Below are 21,373 nucleotides of genomic sequence, written 5' to 3' on the forward strand. Positions count from 1 at the left end.
GCATTTCGTGTTGCAACATCCGGACATAAAATCATTCGGATTTGTTCGGATGTACAGTGTATACTCCTACGCCTAGTGCACCAGTTTTACACGATTCCTAGGTGATCTTGTACTGGAATTCCTGGTTTTCGTAGTTGAAGGATTTTTCTTGTGTTCTACGCATAACAGCAACGGACGTCAACATACAGCAACGTTTTCACGAATGGATTCGTTTCGCTCAGTTGTTAATGTTAATGATGCCTCCTGAGGTAGTACACTCGGATTTTTTTCTGGTGGTGTCTTTTTTGAAGTAACCTTTCTGTCAATTCTCCAAATGTACTTCTAGATGTTGCACAGCTGGTTCTCGTTCGTGTATGTGAAAACGCAAAATCCGTCATGGTACTTCGTTACTGTTGATGTACCTTCCCATACATGAGGATCTTGTCGTTTCTGTTTTGTTGTTCACTGTCTTTGGCTATTTGAAGTACTGCCATGTCACTGCCTTTGTTAACATACTTACAGATGTATTTTATGGATTTCACTGAACAGCAGTATTCCACGTTCACATGCGCTTCGGACATTTTGGAAAAATAGTGTGTTATTGATAGTGCATACTGATTGTCTCTCTACTGTTTGTCGCTGCCTCTTATTCTTATTTTCGCTGTGAAGCCACCGGTTTTGGGTGACCGTGTTCTGCATTTGGGATAGCTATCAGCCCCGGCTTGTCTGTCGTCCAAGTACGGCTTTAGGACCTTTTTTTTTTTTTTTTTTTGCTCATTTTCCATCACTCTTACCTCTTACATGTGGAATTGGGATTTAATGGCCCTTATGGTCCTTGAATAATGTTTTTCACTTTTATGTCGTCCAGTTCGGGATCTTCTTGTTGACGAGGAGATTTAGCTTGGATGATTTTGTCGATATCCGCTGCACGAATTCTGTCAGGTAGCCATATGAGATTTTGTGAGCGATCATTTTTGCTGTTTGACTGTGTGCATCCAGCAGCTAGCGGTTCCAACAATGTGGTATTTTGTCATGACTTCAATAAATCTCATTTGTTTTTGTTAGAAAACTCAGGCTATTATGTCATGTCGATGCATGGGGATTTGTCCGTATGCTACTGTGCCTACGCTGTCAGTCTTTCTTTCTTTTATGATTGCATATCGAAGTTGGATGTATTCCTCCGTGTGCAGTTTCTTCTGATTCAGTCTTAGGTAAAGCATCCATTCCTGCATATAAATCCACCAGGAATTTTTGGAATAAACGGCGAGTCTTGAGACTGTGATGTTTCATTGTCTCTAATCACTAAGTGGTAAGCATAAACTTCACGGGAGTTTCTACGCCTGTTTCGGGTTTGATTAAAATGATATCCGTCCTACCTGTGCAGAAATATTAATGTATATTGACGGAATCATTTGTAAGGTGTGTCTCTGCAATGCAATGCAGTCACTCTCTTCTTCGTTGTACAGTTATGTCACAAATTGTGTTTTCATTGTTCTTAATTACGATGGTTACTTCGTCTATCTGAGATGCATTAAATCTACATTCGTGTTTCCCAGGAGATCTATCGGCTCGACTTATAGCCTTGTAGTCATCAGCTTTCATTCGGTCTACTGCTGTTTTGATTATGTGAAACAGTTGGTTCTACTTGTGTAAGATTCTCTGTATGTGTTGCAGGGCTTCTCGTCTCAACCCACTGTTATTTGTGCATCGTTGATCAATTTCTGTTTCTTCATTTCCGACGATATATACTTGTAGAAATGTATGGTCTTCTTTCGGTAGTGGTAGTATTGATCCCATGTTGACAGAGATTTGTCCTCGTACGGACATAAATAATCGATTTCATCTCTGTAAGTGTAGATTGAGTCGACACCGAAAGAAGTCATTTGGAAGCAGGCCTTGTACGCTTTTATATTTTGAGGAAAGTGTTTTGACTCTGGACTTTCCCCGCTCATGTAATGCAAAAATTCCCACGGAGGTGCTTTCAGTGATGACAACTGAATTTTTACATTCATGCAACAGAGTTACACAATCCTGGTATTTCTCCACAAAGTTTATTCGTGTAGCAAATTGGCAGATGTTATTCATTTGTTCGATTACGACGTGTTTATGTTTGTTATAATCTTTCGTCGGATCGTAGAGGAATGCTTCATTTGTTAGATTGTACTGTTTACTTGTCTCCCCGTCCAAGCTTCTCGCAAAGTGATGTTTTCATGACTGGTTTGAGTTCTCAGTCTTTTATTGTAGGATTGTGTCGCAATGTTTGAGTCTTCAGCCTGTTCATTTCGCTGGTCTTCAGTTTCTCTGTTTTTCGCGATACCCATGGTCGTTCGCTGTGGACTTAAACGAGCTTCCCACTTTTCGTCTGTTTCGCTTTTTCGCTGTTCTTTTGTTTTCACTGTTTTAGTTCAGAACTTGCGAGATCTCTTCCTCTTTCACGACTGGGCATTGTCTACAATATAAATCAAATCATCTTTCTACTAACAAATACACTACATACACATCATACACTTTTCACGATTTGTTTTCAATTTATATTCAGTCACTGTATCACTTTGACTACTGACGCTTCACTGTTTGCTGTTATTCATTCACTGCACTACTTTTTCACAATTGTTGGTTCTCCGAGCATTTCATTCCGTTGTTCTTCGGTTTCTCTGCTCTGTTTGGTGCTCATCATCGTTTGTTGCAAACTTAAACATGCTTTGCACTCTTTGTCTGTTTCTTTTCTTCGCTGTTCTTCTGGTTTTCGCAGGTTTGCTTGAGAACTGGGACGATCTCCTCCTCTTTTACGTTTGTCTAAAATATAAATAAAAATCAACTTTTCATCAACAAATTATTAACAATTAAAATTGACAAATTATTTATAAATAAATAACAATTAAAGTAGACTTTAAGCACTTTTCATGAATTAATATTCAGTCTCTGTACGTCTTTTACTACTCACAATTCACTCTTTGCTTTCATTCACCCACTGCATTATTTCTCGGTTCCTTCCTTTGTCACTGAGAGGAAACTGACGTTTCAACCTACAACAGGCTTTTACCAGTGGATAGCCCCATCAGTAGCGAAGTCCCTAACATGCCAAATAGGCTTCGAATGGTCTACAATGCTCCGGAACATTCCACAACATTGGAGTGTTCCACAATGTCCAGGATGTTCAAGAACATTCTGGTATCTTACCGAATGTTACAGACTATTCCCGAACATTCCACAACACCACGCATCATTGTGGAATTTAATGACGGACGCCACAACTTACGAGAAGTACCACATATCCCAACAGAACACGTAAATTTTTCTGATAAAAACAGCGCAAAGAGATGCAAAAGGGCACAGTGCACACCGCTACAAATGAAGCAACAGCTACAGCAAAACAATAAAGAAAAAGGGAGGTAGCAAGTAGTGTTGACTACCGCTAATGATAGAAACGATAATGAGCACATAAGAAAAGAACGATTACTGTTTAAAACGATTTTAGTCTCTAGAAGCGATAGTAAGAGCAAATGATTCGCGTTGCAGCTTATCTGTTCGTAGTCTCTGTATTGTGATGTTGACGGGGGCTCGAGAATTCAGGTGGCGTAATTATCGTAGCTTCATCAGTCGCGAAATTTCCATGTGTGTTGCTGATATATGATTCTCCCCGCAAAAATACGAGTATTTTTATCTATGGCATTCGTTTGTCACTGGCTAGTCGATCTTAGCTGTTATTTTGTAAGTCCATGTTTGCGCATGTATGCTATTACAACGTCTCTTACCCACACAATTCCGATGTGAACATCCGGTACACAGTTTTAAAACAGTAGAAAATTCAGTTTAGTTCGCCTGTTGCGAAGTTACAGTCCATCCGCTTTTAGTGTGAGCACCACAATAACGAATTCATAGTTTCGGCGAAAACACTACCGACGTAATAAACAGGTTAAACGTTTCCATGGCGGCAGTTACTGTTTTAACACTCGATGCGTTTCATTGATTATCAAACAAGAATTTCAGAGTATTTGAGTTTATGCAGCTCTGTTATATGTCAAACAGTTTGGTTCAAACAACGTCAACGACAATCGCTCTCCATACTCGTGTACATTGTCGGTCCCGTTTATAGCGCCCCACCAAGCTCGCACAATTCTAACCGTCAAACATTTTCTTCCAAAACGTCCATGTCGTAATTCATTTGAAAACTTGATCGAAACGTAATAAGGCGAAATTTTCGTGTGTTTGTGTCTAGCACAATTACACAACGTAAACACGATACGGCACGCCACTGCAAGCCCAATGACAGTCGTTGTTCGACTGTAACTATCGATATAATTTTCACATCACAATTCGAATACAGTACATGTTTTACATATTACATTTATTTTTACGCAGCACATTTCAAAAAAGCATTACCAAAAAGATCAAATCGATCTTAAAACTTAAGCATGCTAAATCAATAGGATACTCATGTATCAATATAAAGAAAACAAAACGTAGTCGCATTACATACTACAGAACATAACAAAGAAATATTCTAGACCATCAGTGATATAAGAACGGAGTAAATGAAGAGAAAGAAAAGATAAAAGGAAAATTTGTCTATCGCAATTAGCAATACCTTCACAAAAATACTGAAATGGACCAGACTGAGTATGCTTGGCTCCAGCTGAGACGTCCAGTGCATCGCCTTAGAAACCTCCTCACGCACTGGAAGACTTCAGGAGGGCCACCACAGAAGTGCGTGGCGGCCTTGAGCACGGCGGCTCGACCACTTTGCAGGGCTTGCCTAAGAGGCTAAGAGGGTCCAAGCACGGTAAAATGGATGAGTGGGAGCTACACCATATTGAACACTACCAAACAGCAGATTTTTAAACACATTTTGCTCTTGGATACTGATTTGTTTTTATTTGCTATTAATGTTGGTTTTGTTTGAAAATGCTTTTTACTCTATTTTCATTCACATTCTCTCTTGAAATCAATTCCTCAAAATCTCGTCGATGTGCTTGTGGTGTACAACTTGTTTTGGGCGATTTCTACATCTAAATCGTCATCTACATCTACATGATTTCCTTGCAATTCGCAATTAAGTGCCTGCCAGAGCGATCACCGGAACGTTTCCAAGCTATTTCTCTACTGTTTCACTATCGAACAGCGCGCGGGGAAAACATACACTGAAATCTTTCTCTTATTTTACCATGATGCTCATTCCTCCCTGTTCTCACCAACTGAATATATTCGCAACGGAGGAAAAACTTGGTGATTGAAATTTCATCAGATCTTGCCGAAACGAAAAGTGCATTTGTTTTAATGATTGCTACCCCAATTCACTATCGTGGCCGGGGCACTCTCAAACTTGTTTCGTTATAACACATAATGAGATGCCCTTCTTTGAACTTTTCGATGTCCTGCGTTAGTCCCATCTGATGTGGATCCCACACCGCACAGCAATCCTCCGTAAGGTGCAGACAAATGTGGTGTGTGCAGTAGGCCTGTTCCACATTCTAAGTGTTCTGCTAATAAGTCGCAGTATTTGCTTGCTTTACTCTCAACGTTATCTATGTGATCTTCCCAATTTAAGTTGCTCGTAATTGTAACCCTCCGTACATAGTTGAATTTAGAGATTTTAGATTTGAATCAAGGACCTTGCCGTTGGTGGGGAGGCTTGCGTGTCTCAGCGGTGCAGATAGCCATACGGTTGGTGCAACCACAACGGAGGGGTGAAAGGCCAGACAAACGTGTGGTTTCTGAAGAAGGGCATCAGCCTTTTCAGTAGTTGCGGGGGCAACAGTCTAGGTAATTGACTGATCTTGCCCTGTTACACTAACCAAAACAGCCTTGTTGTTTTGGTACTGCGAACGGCTGAAAGCAAGGGGAAACGACAGCTGCAATTTTTTACGAGGGCATATAGCTTTACTGTATGGTTAAATGATGATGGCGACCTCTTGGGTAAAATATTCCGGAGGTAAAATAGTCCCCCATTCGGAATCCCGGGCGGCGACTATTCAGGAGGACGTCATTATCAGGAGAAATAAATCTGACGTTCTACGAATCTGAGCGTGGAATGTCAGATCCCTTAATCGGGCAGGTAGGTTAGAAAATTAAAAAAGGGAAATAGATAGGATAAAGTTAGATATGGTGGGAATTAGTGAAATTCGGTGGCAGGAGGAACAAGACTTCAGGTCAGGTGAATACAGGGTTATAAGTAAAATATCAAATAGGGAGAATGCAGTAGTAGGTTTAATAATGAATAAAAGAATAGGAGCGCGGGTAAGCTACTACGAACAGCATAGTGAACGCATCCTTCTAGCCAAGATAGACACGAAGCTCATACCTACCACAGTAGTACAAATTTATATGCCAACTACCTCGGCAGATGACGAAGAGATTGAGGAAATGTATGATGAAACAAAAGAAATTATTCAGGCATTGAAGGGAGACGAAAATTTAATAGTCATGGGGGACTGGAATTCCATAATAGGAGAAGTAAGAGAAGGAAAGTAATAGGCGAATATGGAATGGGGGTAAGGAATGATAGAGGAAGTCACCTGATAGAATTTTGTACAGAGCATAACTTAATGACAGCTAACAGCAGATTTAAGAATCATGAACGAAGGTTGTATACGTGAAGAGGCCTGGAGACACTGGAAGCTATCAGATAGATTATTTAACGGTACGACAAAGATGTAGGAACCAGGTTTTAAATTGAAAGACATTTCCAGAGGCAGATGTGAACTCTGACCACAATCTACTGGCTATGAACTGCAGATTAAAAGTGAAGAAACTCCAAAACGTTGGGAATTTAAGAAGATAGGACCAAAGTAAACTGAAAGAACCAGACTTTGTAGAAAGTTTCAGAGAGAGCATTAAGGAACAATTGACAATAACAGGGGAAAGGAATACAGTAGAACAAGAATGGGTAGCTTTGATAGATGAAATAGTGAAGACAGCGGAGGATCGAGTTGGTAAAAAACGAAGTCTAGTGGAAATACTTAGGTAACAGAAGAGATATTGAATTTAACTGATGAAAGGAGAGAAGTAAGTGAAGCATGCAAAAAGGAAACAAACGTCCCAAAAATGAGATCGATAGGAAATGGAAAATGGCTTAGCAGGGATGGCTAGAGGACAAATGTAAGGATGTAGAGGCATATATCACTAAGAGTAAGATAGATACTGCCCACAGGAAAATTAATGAGACCTTTGGAGAAAAGAGAACCACTTATATGAATGTCAAGCGCTCAGACGGAAAACCAGTTCCAAGCAAAGAACGGAAAGCAGAAAGGTGATGGAATAAATAGAGGGTCTCTTCAACGGCGATGTGCTTGAGGACAGTATTATAGAAACAGAAGAGTATGTAGATGAATATGAAATTGGAGATGTGATACTGAGTGAAGAATCGAGCTGAGCACTAAAAGACCTAAGTAGAAACAAGGCCCTGAGAGTAGACAAGACTCCATTTGAACTGCTGACAACCTCGGGAGAGCCAGCCCTGGCAAAAGTCTACCAGCTGGTGTGCAAGATGTGTGACACAGGCGAAATATCCTAACACCGCAAGAAGAATATAATAATTCCAATCCCAAAGAAAGGAAGTGTTAGTAGGTGCGAAAATTACCGAACTTTGAATTTAATAAGTCAAGGCTGGAAAGTACTAACTTCATTTTTTTAGAGACGGATGGAAAAACTGGTACAAGTCGACCTCGTGGAAGATCAATTTGGATTCCGTAGACATGTTGGAACACATGAGGCAATACGGTCAATACGACTGATACTAGAAGATATGTTAAGGAAAGGAAAACCTACGATTCTAGATTATGTAGACTTAGAGAAATCTTTTCACAGTGCTGATTGGAATACTCTTCTTTAAATTCTAGAGAAGGCATGGGTCAAATACAGGGAGCGAAAGGCTATTTACAATTTGTACAGAAAGCAGATGGCAGTTAAAAGAGTCGAGGGGCATGAAAGGGAAACAGTGGTTGGGAAGGGAGTGAGACAGGGTTGTAACCTCTACCTGATGTTATTCTATCTGTATATTGAGCAAGTAGTACAGGAAACAAAAGAAAATTTGAAGTGGGAATTAAAGTCCATGGAGCAAAAATAAAAAGTTTTGAGTTTTCCGATGACACTGCAATTCTGTCAGAGACAGCGAAGCACCTCGAAGAGCAATTGAACGGAATGGACAGTGTCTTTAAAGGAGGAGATAAGATGAACGTCAACAAAAACAAAACGACGTTCGGGTTTGCGTTAAGAGTGCGATTAGGAGAAGAGGCGAAGAGCTGTGGCAGGAGTCATGGGAAGCTGATGACACTGGTCGAAGAACGTTACAACTTTTACCGGACGTGAAAAAACGGTTAGGTATGAAATACTAAGAGCCAAGTCGTGGAATGTTCCATTTTCTCACTGGTCATAGGCCCTATCCGACATATCTATGTCGGTTTGGAAAGAGGGCAACGCCTGCATGTGACTGTAGCGCTGTGGAGGGTACTTCCGACCATATGATTTACGTGTGGACGCTTTACAATGATGTAACAGCCGCGTTACAACATCAATTACCGAACAATGACACGTACATACAACTGAGACGAGAGGATACATTTCGAACATTAAACAACCTAGCAAACGAAGTATCACGAATAGTTCTATCGGAATATCCGATGGAAAATCGTGAGCAGTAACAAATAATAACCGAAAATATCCCAGAACCCCGATGCCATACCGCCTGTGCGTGGATAGGTCGACCACTAAAACAGTTGGAATCCGCCACGCGGAGGACTAGGGGCAGTGGTGTACAACAATACCGAACTAAGTCAGGCACCGGAATTGACGTAGGTTAGAATCTTAGTAAGTAGGACATAGAACTAGAAAACAAAAAATAGGAACCTGCAGCGATGTTCAAGTCATTCTGGACCTGCCAAGTGTCAGGAGCACGCTCATCGGGATTAGCTGGATGGGCAAGGCCGTGCAGTAGGTCTATACACTTCACTGACACACCTGTGACGCTGCAGGCAGTATAGAGGTATAGCCATTAAGTACACCATTAGAGTAAGTGTAGCAATAATAACAGCAAACTAATTGCCCATTGTGACACAACTACATATCACCTGTAAACATTGTAAATTAGCTGCTAATAATATTGTAACATTTAAGGACCCACTAATTATGTGAGGTGGTGCGTTGTACATGCATAATATAAAGATGAAGAATAAAGAATGAACCAATTCCAGCTCATCAGATGTCCTTTTACTTCCCTCCCCATGTTTCCCTATCCCTTTTCGCGTCCTCCTATATTCCTAACCCCCGTTTCCCATCAAATTATAGCCTCACTCACACCCCACCTACAGGCAACATCACTCCCATCTCATAGATACCACGCTTCAGTCCTCCATCCTTATGTCACAACTCTCCTACGTTCCTCAACCTTTCCCTCACAGCGAAGTGTTTCTTTTCAAGATCAGTGTTTCTTCATCATGTTTTATATTCCTTAGATCTACTCTTGTTCATTTGTCACAAATCGTGAATATATTTATTGATTTCACTTTAGTTTTTTTTGTTATTTCAGTTACTTCTACTTGTCATCTGTTAGAAGAGGGGGTTGAACGTACTTCTGACAGCCCTGCCCCCCCTCCCCCTCGCCCATATTGGACGAATGGAGATGAAATAATAATAAAAAAATAGATACCCATATTGTATCACGTGCTACCAATCAGGTTCTTTAAAAGTCAATTATCCTTTCCAAACATATCCTGAAAGCTCACCGGTTTCATTGTTTAATATTTGATTGCGGATGCGTTGAACGTATAATGCTTCCGATTTATAGGTACCTGATAATGGTCTAATACCGAAATTGTACAATTGTACAACCCAAAAAAAGAGAAAAAATACCGCTGCAGTTGGCACTAACTCATTTAAACTATACTATGGATACTTGAATGAAACAGAAAGACATGCATTGATAGGTGAATGAATATCTTTCAGTGGGTTATTACTAAGTGGCGTACAAGAAACATGATGTACTGCATTTCCTGGTTGACAGGCGACATGAAAGTATGCTTTTCTTTTGTGTCTGTAGACAGATATATATCAACGTAGATTTCGACAAAGAAATTTCGTGAGAGTGGTAAACTGACAATGTCAACGTTGTCCAACGGTGCGGTGGGCTGTCTTGCAGCTATTGCAGGGCGTTTGTCACCTAAATGAACAGCACCCGTTCACCAAAGGCTGGGCTACACCGGTGCTCCGCCTTGACCTTATGAGCGTGACCAGCACCTCCGGAGCTGGCGTGAGGAAGGACGTGTTAGGCAGCAGCGCGGTGACCTTTGTGGCGACATTTGGGGCGGCCTAGCCCACGCACACACTTGTCCGCCCCAGGTGACACTAAGTGGCACCGACCTGCTCTTCGGGTGACGGAGAGACCAATCGAGACGAAGGCGTCCGTCCTGAGACAGATCGCATTGTGCGTGGCACGTTCGATGCACCCGAGTCCGCACCTAAGCCATGACGCCTGGTGGTTACTGTGTGGCTTAACACCTCAAGTGACTGAATGCCAATCTTTTGATTACTAAAAGTAATTAAAAGCATATCGGACCAAAAATAAGCGACTCTCAAGGGACATAACACTTACTAATAGCTTTTTTAAAGCATATGGGATCCAAAATAACAGCTCCCAAGGGACATAACACTTATTAATAGCTTTTTTAAAGCATATGGAATCCAAAATAACAACTCCCAAGGGATATAACACTTATCAATAGCTTTTTTAAAGCATATGGGATCCAAAATAACAACTCCCAAGGGACATAACATTCACTAACGGCTTCAAATGCATACATGGACGTCTGGATTTCTCTTATAAATTGTTGACAAACCTCAGTAAGTTGGAACAGATACTGTGAAGATACAGCAGACATTCAGGATGGATAAAATACTACAAAAATATTTGGTACAATGATAGGTGATAGAAAACTAGGAGATGATGGAAACAGAAGGCTTACATCCCGTAGCTGCAGAATAGCTGGAGGAAGCATTAAGAAAACAAAAAGAAAAGCCCTCGGTTAGAAAGGAATTACTGCGGAACTACTGAAATACCGAGGAATGGTACTGAAATAGCCCTTCGTTAATTTGATAAATATATGCCGGCTTGGAAACAGGATATCGGAGCAATGGAGAGGGCAAAATATTCTATCAGTTTCCAGAAAAGGACATAGATCAAGCACAACAATTACAGAGTTGCGAGTATCTAGAACACGGGATACATATATATGTTAAGATATTGCTCGTTTCCAACCCATAGTAGAGGCAAAATTTCTTGAAGATGTAAACTGGTTTACAAAAGGAGCATCTTGCTTAGATAATACACATACAATAATCATAATATTGGAGTCGAGAGAATACAACCTTACAGTATATACTGCGTTCGTCCATTTCAGAAAAGCCTACGACAAGGTGAATAGGAATATGCTATTGGAAATTTTAGAAATACGTGAATGTCCTAAACATCTTATATCAACAATAAAGAACCTGCATTTGAACACTCAGCTGGATCTGCAAAAAGAACAGGGCAGCAGTTGTTAATTATAAAACAAGGAGTAAGACAAGGGTGTAGATTATTCCGCTTAACATACATGGTGTAACGGATATAAGGACGTTATTTCTGGTAGTGGCTGAGAATGAGGAAAATTACATGACTATATACTTTATTTGCAGACTAACAATTACATCTATTAGGAGTAGTATGTCTTAAAGTTGCTTAGTGTCTCGAAATACAAGAGGTAAAGCAAGCAATTAGTGCTTATTTTCCCTTGGAAACAGGTCACGTGTGGAAGTGTGGACGTAAAACAGTTCATTTATACTGACAGGAGTAGTCCACACAGTGATGCAGTTACCACCGATCAAAAACCATCAGGCCGTAAATCTTGTGACGTGTTGTGGGAAGACTGTTCCTCACAGAAAAAAAAAACAACCAGCACACTGATGTGTGTCCCTGTTAAGGTACCAGATATGAAAATGTCTGCACTAACACGCGGTACACCTGTGTATTTAGACGACACCACGGGTATATAGCAAAGGTCACTTCCAACAGAAGTTATTGACCCAGGATAAATCGAATTTATTAAAACGCTGCTATTTGTTGACGAATCCTGCTTATAAATGAAAGAGGAGATGGAGGACGAAGAGCATTACTTAAGCAGCTTTCTTCAACACAATGTAATCGTAAAATTTCCATAAACGCAAGCGAGGTACTGTTTTTCTTAAAACTAATGAGATGCAAAATACTTACCAATGACCGACTAAGTGAACACGTCTGTAAGTCTAGCTATTCAGATACATCTTTTGACGACAACAGAGAGATCGTTATTAAATTAAACAAGTTCCAAGACAGGTGCAGCATCATAAGACAAACATTAAAAAAAAAAAAAAAAACGGAACCTGGAAGGACTCCAAGCTCAGATTCTATAATATAATGGCTGCTATGCTGCTTTATTATTATTAAAGTGCATCTTCGATAATGTGTGTGTGTGTGTGTGTGTGTGTGTGTGTGTGTGTGTGTGTGTATGAGAGACAGAGACAGAGAGAGAGAGAGAGAGAGAGAGAGAGAGAGAGAGAGAGAGGTTGTAAAAGGATATTCTAAACGAGATCGACATAGAAATAAAGAGATTAAAGAAGAGTTCTATATATATAGCCTAAACGGCAAAATACAGCGACATAAAAAAATGGAAAAGGTGAACTATATGCCAAACGATTACCAAAAGCAGCAAGCAGGTGAAAGCAGGCGGAAGAAGAAGTGTAGGAAGACCAAAGAGAAGGTGGGAATAAATTCGATGAAGCCAGAAAATTGGAAATTTGTGGTAAGTTCCTATGGGATCAAACTGCTGAGGTCATCGGTCCCTAGGCGTACCCACTACATAACCTAACTTAAACTAACTTACGCTAAGGACAACACACGCACCCATGCCTGAGGGAGGACTTGAACCTCCAGCGGCGGTAACTGCTCGAAGCGGGCCAAGGTGCCTCAGACCACGAGGAACAGTACACTGAGGCCTAATCCTTGTTGCGAAGAAGAAGAAGAATAAGAGTAAACAGAAGACAGGCCGCAAGTTTCTTCAGGTACACGATAAGCAGCTGCTGCCATTCAGTCCTGATTAAATATCAGTACTGCTCCCAAATTGTGTGGATAGTGACGGCTGCATTTCACCTGCTGATCCTAAGAGACCGCGGCATTCGGTACGGGATTAAGGAAAAGTGAGTTGACGGGCCAGTGAGGTGCAATAAGGTGCCTCAGTTGTCTTCGAACCAAGAACGTATGCTTGCAGGTCTATGAACACGTCCGTCGTCATCCGAAGACTGGAGCGTTCAAAGCATAATCATGATCAAGCGCAATAAAGGGCAACACTTGTTCACCGAGAACGTGGAAATAAACATTATGGTTAATGTTCACGGTAGACTGTGTGGGCCAAAGTCAAGTTGGAAGACACTACCAAAGCATCGAAAAACCACCTCTCATCTTGACCAAACCCTCCACACACTGCAAGCTAAACTCCGCGTTGGGCGATCGGTGCGCTCGGCACTAACACTATTTGAAAAGACAAAACTGTGAGTGGCCGCAGCACAAAATGAGTGTGTATGAAATCTTATGTGACTTAACTGCGAAGGTCATCAGTCCCTAAGCTTACACACTACTAAGACCTAAATTATCCTAAGCACAAACTTACACACCCATCCCCGAGGGAGGATTCGAACCTCCGCCGGGACCAGCCGCACAGCCGCAGGTCACAACACGCCTTTAGTCAGCTCCTGTCCTGTTAAAATTAATGTAATATCGAAACACACATATCGATGCACGACGGGCGAAGCCGTTAGGACAGTGCGGCGAAATTTGACGTGAATGGGGTATGGCAACAGAAGACCGACGCGAGTGGCTTTGCTAAAGCACGACATCGCCTGTAGCACCTCTCCTGGGCTCGTAACTATATCGGTTGTACCCTAGTCGATAGGACAACAGTGCCTTAGTCGGATGAGTCCCGATTCCGATCTTATGGTTGGGTTCAAGTATGACGCAGACCCACGAAGCTCTGCACCCATATTGTCAACAAGGCACTGTGTAAGCTGGTGGTGGCTCCATAATAGTGTGGGTTGTGTTTACATGGAGTGGACTGGGCACTCTGGTCAAACTGAACCGATAATTGACTGGAAATGGCTATGTTCGGCTGCTTGGAGACCACTTGCAGCCATTCATGGATTTCATGTTCCTAAACAAAAATGGAACCTTTTTGAACGGCAGTGAACCTTCTCATTGGGCCACAATTGTTCGCGCTCAGTTTGTAGAACATTCTAACAGTTCGAGCGAATGACTTTGCCTGCCAGATAGTCCGACATCAGTCATACCGAAAATTTATGGGACACAATCGAGAGATTGAGAGGCAGCGGCAACGCTTTCGCAATTATGGGCAGCTATAGTACCGGCATGTCTCGATATTGCTGCAGGAGGGCTTTCCAACTACTTGCACGTCGAGATGCTGCACTACGCCGTGTAAAAGGAGGTCCACCGCGATGATAAGGAAGTATGCTATGACTTTTGCCAACTCAGTGGGTGTGCCGTTGGGATCAATGGCCTTTTTCGATTAAACCAATCCAAATGTCCATGACTTGCTATTGTCTTCGGCATAGTCTCATGGAATCTGTTTGAAATGGACTTGCATTCAATGGCAATAGCATTTTCTGTCAGGTGTGAAGCCAGTTTTCAGTGGCATGACGTGATACCGTGTCAGGTTCTGGTTGGTTAGGATCTTCTTACGGTCACTGTTCTTACGCTGTTTTATATTATGATTTGGAATGATAAATCATTCCTTGTAGACACGTTGGACCACCCGCGTTGTTGCACTAACGAATCGGATAATTCTAACGATTTCTTGAAGGGGACGTCCAAACATGATAGCTCCTTCCTCTCAATATATCACACCTCCATTTCGACTCTCCTTATTGAGCTGATTTCATACAACAGACTAGTACATACACGTTACTTCCTTACATGGAGTTGCGTCAGGGGTCAGGATCACGTGACTGCTTGGCATCTGTTCTGCATCGCTCCAGTATGACCATTATGTCCTCTAAAGGGCTGACTAATGTTTCTTTCCGTGAGTTTAGTAAGTATATAGAGAAAGAGATCCACAACTTGTGAACTACGGACAGCCCCGTCTTAATTATGAGGACGGCGGATAGAGGTAAACTTGGTATATGTAAACTGCGGACACATAGTTATTCAGCGACTTGGCGTTACCCAGGACACACCACGAGGAGGCTCGCTGATTGTCTCCCTTATTCGCTACCGAAATTACGTCTAAAGCATTAACCAACAAACAAATCGCTGACAGGCATCAAATCATCAGTGATAAGTCACCGGTCTCTACTTCTTCAGTTCTTGGGGCAAAAACTTGAAGCTAATTCTTTGCTTTCGTCTTCCTGTGTGACATTTTCGATATCACCATTCTTCATCAGCTCCTGACGTATCTACTTACTCGGTTGTCACCAAATATCTAAGAGTGCTTTTGTTTCCAATGAGTTGCTCAATTTTTGTCGGTTCCACTATTGGCTTGTTGGTTTCTCATGGTTACGATTGACATTGCTGGCTATAGCTTTATAGCCACTCAACAACTTCAAGTAGGTGTTAGAAGTTTTCTTAGTACAGGTATACCTCAGCGTACCATTGTTCAAACCCCTGTGAAACTTAAGCCCGTCCACTACACACAATCAGTGCGATCTCTCACAGTCTATGGATTCTACTATTCTGTGAAAAAAAAGTGAATCACCTACACTAGTGATTTAGTTATAAGTTATTATAAGTTCCTTTTATAACATAAATTATTGTAAGTTATTTAGGTATTTTTACTTGGATGTAGGTGGGGAAGTTGGAAAATAAGTTTCCCCTGTGGACTGTGGTCAGAGCTGTGTGTGAAAGGAAAAAACAAGAGAATGAGACATTATACATAAGATAAACCTTTATTTTTCTGCATAATTTCCAAGTACATCGAGACATTTATCATTCCGCTTTATAAGCTTCAAAAAGCCTTCCAGGGAAAGATCAGGGTGTTGCATACGGAAGGAGCGTTGAACGGCTTGTTTGACGTCAGCATTTCTGCCAAAGCGCCTTCGGCAGAGAGTCTTCTTCGAAGCAGGAAACAGATGGAAGTCAGTTGGTGCGAGATCTGGACTGTAAGGCGGATGGTGGAGGAGCTCCCAGCCAAGAGCTGCAATATGGTTTTGCGTTGGCGTCGCCGCATGTGGTCTCGCATTGTCATCCAACAGCAGAACGCCAGATCTGAGAAGGCCAGGCCTCATTTTCCGAATTATCTCTTTCAAATTCGGCAGCGTAGCGCAGAACCGCGCAGCATTGATGGTTGCGTCCTCCAGAAAGTCCAGCAGCAAAACTCCTTTGGCGTCCCAGAAAACTGTGAGTAGTACTTTACCTGCAGACGGAGTGCTTTTGAACTTCTTTCGGACAGGTGATGACGGATGTTTCCACTCCATGGATGCGGCCTACGATTCTGGCGTATAATGGTGGACCCACGTTTCATCCCCCGTCGCAATCCGAATTATAGAAGGCCATTGCCAGATTCATGGTAACGCACGATCTGTTCCAGGCTGAATTCCATACGTTGTTCCATGTGTGTCGGGGTCAGATGGCGGGGCACCCATCGTGCTGACACCTTCCTGTATAGACGACTGTCGTGGATGATCTTGTGAGCTCCCTCATGTCCGATTCCAAATTCTCCCGCTACTCCATCGATGGTCATACGCCGGTTCGCTTTAATCATTTCATCCACCTTCCTGACATTTGCGCGCCCGTCCAAGTCTCGGTATGTCCTGCACCTGCTGACGTCCATCACTGAATTGCAGGCACCATCTCCGCACCATTTGCCTCGACATCACACCTGACCTACACAGCTCAACAAGGCGGTTGTGAATTTCTCTGCCTGATAATCCACGTGCTCGTTCATAGCGGATAACAGCTCTCACTTCCGCCTTTGAAGCGGACTCCAAAACGCACTTTCTCTCCATAGCTCAGGGAAAAGACTGAGCGGCTGGCCTCCGCTTTGCGCAGGCACTGCGACAGCGCCATCTGATTGGTCGCTGTCGACCCCTACCCAATGGTGTATCGATGTCTTGCACGTGCGCGTTCATCTGCCGTGTCATCTTTCACCCATATCACACAAATCTGCCCACAGTCGACAGGGGAAACTTATTTTCCAACTCCCCCTCGTAAGTTGCAAATTTAATGTTAATATTTTAGCTCTACTTTCCTGCTCTCCACATGATACCTGCACTCCCGATAAACTGTCTCTTGGAGCGCGATCAGTGGCCTCTAACATACTTGGTTTGTGGTTCTGTGGTGCCGCTTCCCACAATGACGTGGTACTACCACGTCTGGCTATCGAGCGGCGCTGTATGCTGTGTCTTCCTCTAGGTGCCGCTGCTGAACTTTTAATTGCCAACTTCTGTGGCTAAATCGATTGCCTCCTTTGTGATGTGGATGTGTGATGATACCTCATATAGCGAGAGACGAGGGTCGATTATCGGATTAGTCGATAAGATGATAAGCTAGCTCGGTCCACAGTTCACTTGGAGACATCATGAGGTGGAACACGGTACACGCAAGTCACCTGAATCCAGGAGTTGGAACACAGCTTACTAACTCCAGTCGGGCCGGCCGGGGTGGCCGAGCGGTTCTAGGTGCTACAGTCTGGAACCGCGCGACCGCTATGGTCGCAGATTCGAATCCTGCCTCGGGCATGGATGTGTGTGATGTCCTTAGGATAGTTAGATTTAAGTAGTTCTAAGTTCTAGGGGACTGATGACCTCAGAAGTTAAGTCCCATAGTGCTCAGAGCCTTTTGAACCATTTGAACTCCAGTCGGGAAGTGTAATGTCTCAAAATGAATTTAAAAATTCTTGTCCACAATATAATATTTATTGACAATGGTAGGTCAAAATGTGCCCACCTTCAGGCCTTGTTACACGATGATGGCAGATGGTGACAATGAATGGAGCAGGTATCGTGGATCCACATACAAATGGTACTAGGGAAGTATTGCAATACAGCTTTATTTATTCAGTTTTTCCTAAGTAATTTTCCCACAAATTGAATACATCTCTCCTTACTCCGATACCAGTCCCTAAACCAGTTACCCCAAGTTCCTGTAGAGAGTAAAGCTCACTCGTTGTGCAAAGCCCTCAGGAGTTTCTCATCACTTGAAAACTGCACTCCTTTCAGCTTCATTTTCACATGCTGGAACAGCGCAGTGTCACATGGAGCAAGGTCTGGACTGTAAGGAGAGTGCTCAAGAAGTTTCAGTCTTGTACACCGCCAATATTCAGTGCATGCTTTGGCACCGTGAATTAGAGCGTTGTTGTGATGAAGGAACCAAGTATCCAATCTTGACTACGTTATCTGTTTCTTCAAAGATTGTATGAGTTTGTGCAGGCACTGCTCAGTGTACCATTTAGCTGTGATTGTCTTCTGTGTGTCCGAAACAATACGCTCCACAGACCCACCCGATTTGAAAAAATTCATCACTTTCTTCTTTACTAATTAGGACTTTCCAACAGCTACGGGTGTGTCATCATCTTTGACTATGTTTTGAGTCTTAGTCTGCACGTCATAATAGTACAGTCAAGGCTTGTCACCTGTCGTGATGTTATTCGCATACTGAGATTGCCACTTAGAAAACTTCTTTAAAATATCTCGGCACCAAGTCACACGCCATGTCATCTGCTCTTCCGTTAGTCTGTGCAGCACCCAGAGACAACAAAGTTTCTTTACTTGCAAATGATCAAGCAGAATCGAACGAAATGCTGGTACATTAGCCCTACGATATACTCTATCTGCTTTACATCTCTCGTCTGTCTTAGTCTAGCACTTTTCCTCACAGTGTCAGTGTTTTCCTCCGTAACTGATGATCGTGGCCTTCTCATTCTCTGAGTGTCCTCCAGAGTGAAATTTTCTCTTAGAAATTCTCTGCACCATCTGAAAATAGTTGTACGATGTGGACACACATCAACGAGTTCAAGAGTAATTTCTTCAAAGCACTGGTCTACATTTGAACCATGCTCGAAGCTCATCCGAGTCTCACGATGCCATAGCAAGTACCTCAAACTAACCTTGTTAGTGAATGAGTGCGCCTACAGACTTGGCACAGCAGCTACAACGCAAGTATGAAGTAGTCTCAGTATACAGCAACAATCAGCCTCCTGCGTCTTATTGTTGCGTCGTGTTGCGAAACCTTCCTAGTTCCCTTCTTACTTGCTGCAATCATTGTATAATATGGTGTAAAAATGGGGCCACATTTTCACAGAAATCGGGTAGCATTGTAACAATAACTTAGTTGCCCTCAAGACTGTTTTAATCCATTTTTAAATATTTATGGACTCCACTGATATTCTACAAATTTTAGTAAGTGTAATGTCGACTCACAGAGCCTCAATAATGTGGAGGGACAAAGACGTCTATCTTTTCAACTTAATGCAGCAGGTAATTGAGGGACAGTGGTATGTAATTTCGTTCAACATTATCTGCATACCAGCGCACAAAAATTAGTAGTACATGGACATCCCACCTAAATAAGCACATTGCAAAGAGCATTTATAAACTGCTGCTTTTAACCATTGCCACCGGCCTTCCAGCAATGGTATCACCGGTTCTCTTCAGATCACCGAAGTTAAGCTCTGCAACGCTTGCCTACCACTTGGAAGGGCGACCATTAGGGGCTGCCGAGTTCTGTTGGGGAGCTGGTTGCACTCAGACATTGTGAAGGCGCTTGAAGAACTACTTGGCTGAGCACTAGTGGGTCAGGTCACCAAAACTGACAACGATCAAGAGAGCAGTGGGCGACCACATGCTCCTCCAGAATGCCATTTGTGACGAGATCATCATGGAGCCAAGCCAAGGACTCTCCTTCTGCGGTGCAAATGGCAATGTTGGCACTGTGACCATAAATCATGCAGATCTGAACGTCAAAACAATAGAGTGTTCGAGCTGTCTTTTGAACTATCTGCCCTCCACACCTGCAGCCTAGTTGTCGATCACAAATCCGAGAAATGGCCAAAGTGTAAGATATACCCGGTCTTGATTGGTGCCTAAGAAGTGCTTATTGATTTTTCTAGAAATGTGACCTCCCACCTCCGCATTTGAGGATGCAGAACAATTATCATGTGTGATGGCCAATCCAGGATGTGCTTGGTATGCAGAAAGGAAGGGCCTCTTCTGTCACAATGTATGCAGCGCTGGATCACACAATTAACGCCTACAATAGTGATGAGTGCAACCAACCTCTACCACTCTGCTGCTGACATATGCAGAGGCACATACTTCGACCATGACTTCATGAAGCCTGCTCCTTAGCCTCCCCAGCCTGCAACAGCCACCACAAAGCAACGGCTTGGATGACATAAAGCATAAGCAGGTCGCCACATGTTTGCTTGTTCCACACATTACAGCGACCAATGTCCACTTGACTCGCCTGTTGAGGCGATGGATGCTTTCAGACCCATGTATCAGGACATGTTGCCATCATCTGATGCACCAACAGGCAGGGAGGTCGCCACACAGCAACCTCCTCCATCCAACACCACGACAGTTGTCGCCACTGTGTCACCACTTGGCTCTCTTGTGGTATCAATGGAAGCTTTCAAACCTGGACGTCAGGAGTCATTGCCATCATCTGATGCAGAAGGCCATGTTCGCAAACACCTTTTGCGTCAGTGATACTAAGATCCGTTGACTATCTCCCAAGTGAGGATGATGACGTCACTCGTGCTGGCGACGCCCATATCCCGATGCCAGCTGATGGAGACAGCGATGGAAATCTTTGTCCAATGATCATTGCAGCACCTGTCGCCGTTTAAGAACTAATGCAGGCACAGAGTGTTGTCTTCCAGCCAAGATCGTACAACCATCCCCTCCCAACGGAAGATAGCATAGACACCAAAAAATCCCCCACCACAGTGGCATAGGGAGACGATTGACAGAAACACATGGGCAAGCCCACTGTGACCTAAGGATAATAATCGTAATATTGTACACATGGATAAAGACTACATGCATCAATGGATTTTACTTTTGTGTTAACACCATCTGCTTTTGATATTAATTACATTGTATTTGTATGGGCATCACAAAAAGTATCTTCTAACACCACAACTCTGTGGATGATCATACATTTTCTACATGTTTTCCGAAGTTTGTTTTATTAGTTGTGCTGAATATTTTTCTTGTATATATGTTGTCAAGTTACAAATGCTATTCTTTAGTCAAGAAAGAGAATAGGCATGGAGTGTTATCATTTTGTAGGTAGAAACGCTGGCCTTGTCTGGGAAATGCTATTGTCGAAGGGTGTAATAAATTTCAAATGTATTATCGATGGACGTACGAGCGTGCCAAA

Source organism: Schistocerca gregaria, chromosome 7 (assembly GCF_023897955.1).
Source record: "Schistocerca gregaria isolate iqSchGreg1 chromosome 7, iqSchGreg1.2, whole genome shotgun sequence".
Lineage (NCBI taxonomy): Eukaryota > Metazoa > Arthropoda > Insecta > Orthoptera > Acrididae > Schistocerca > Schistocerca gregaria.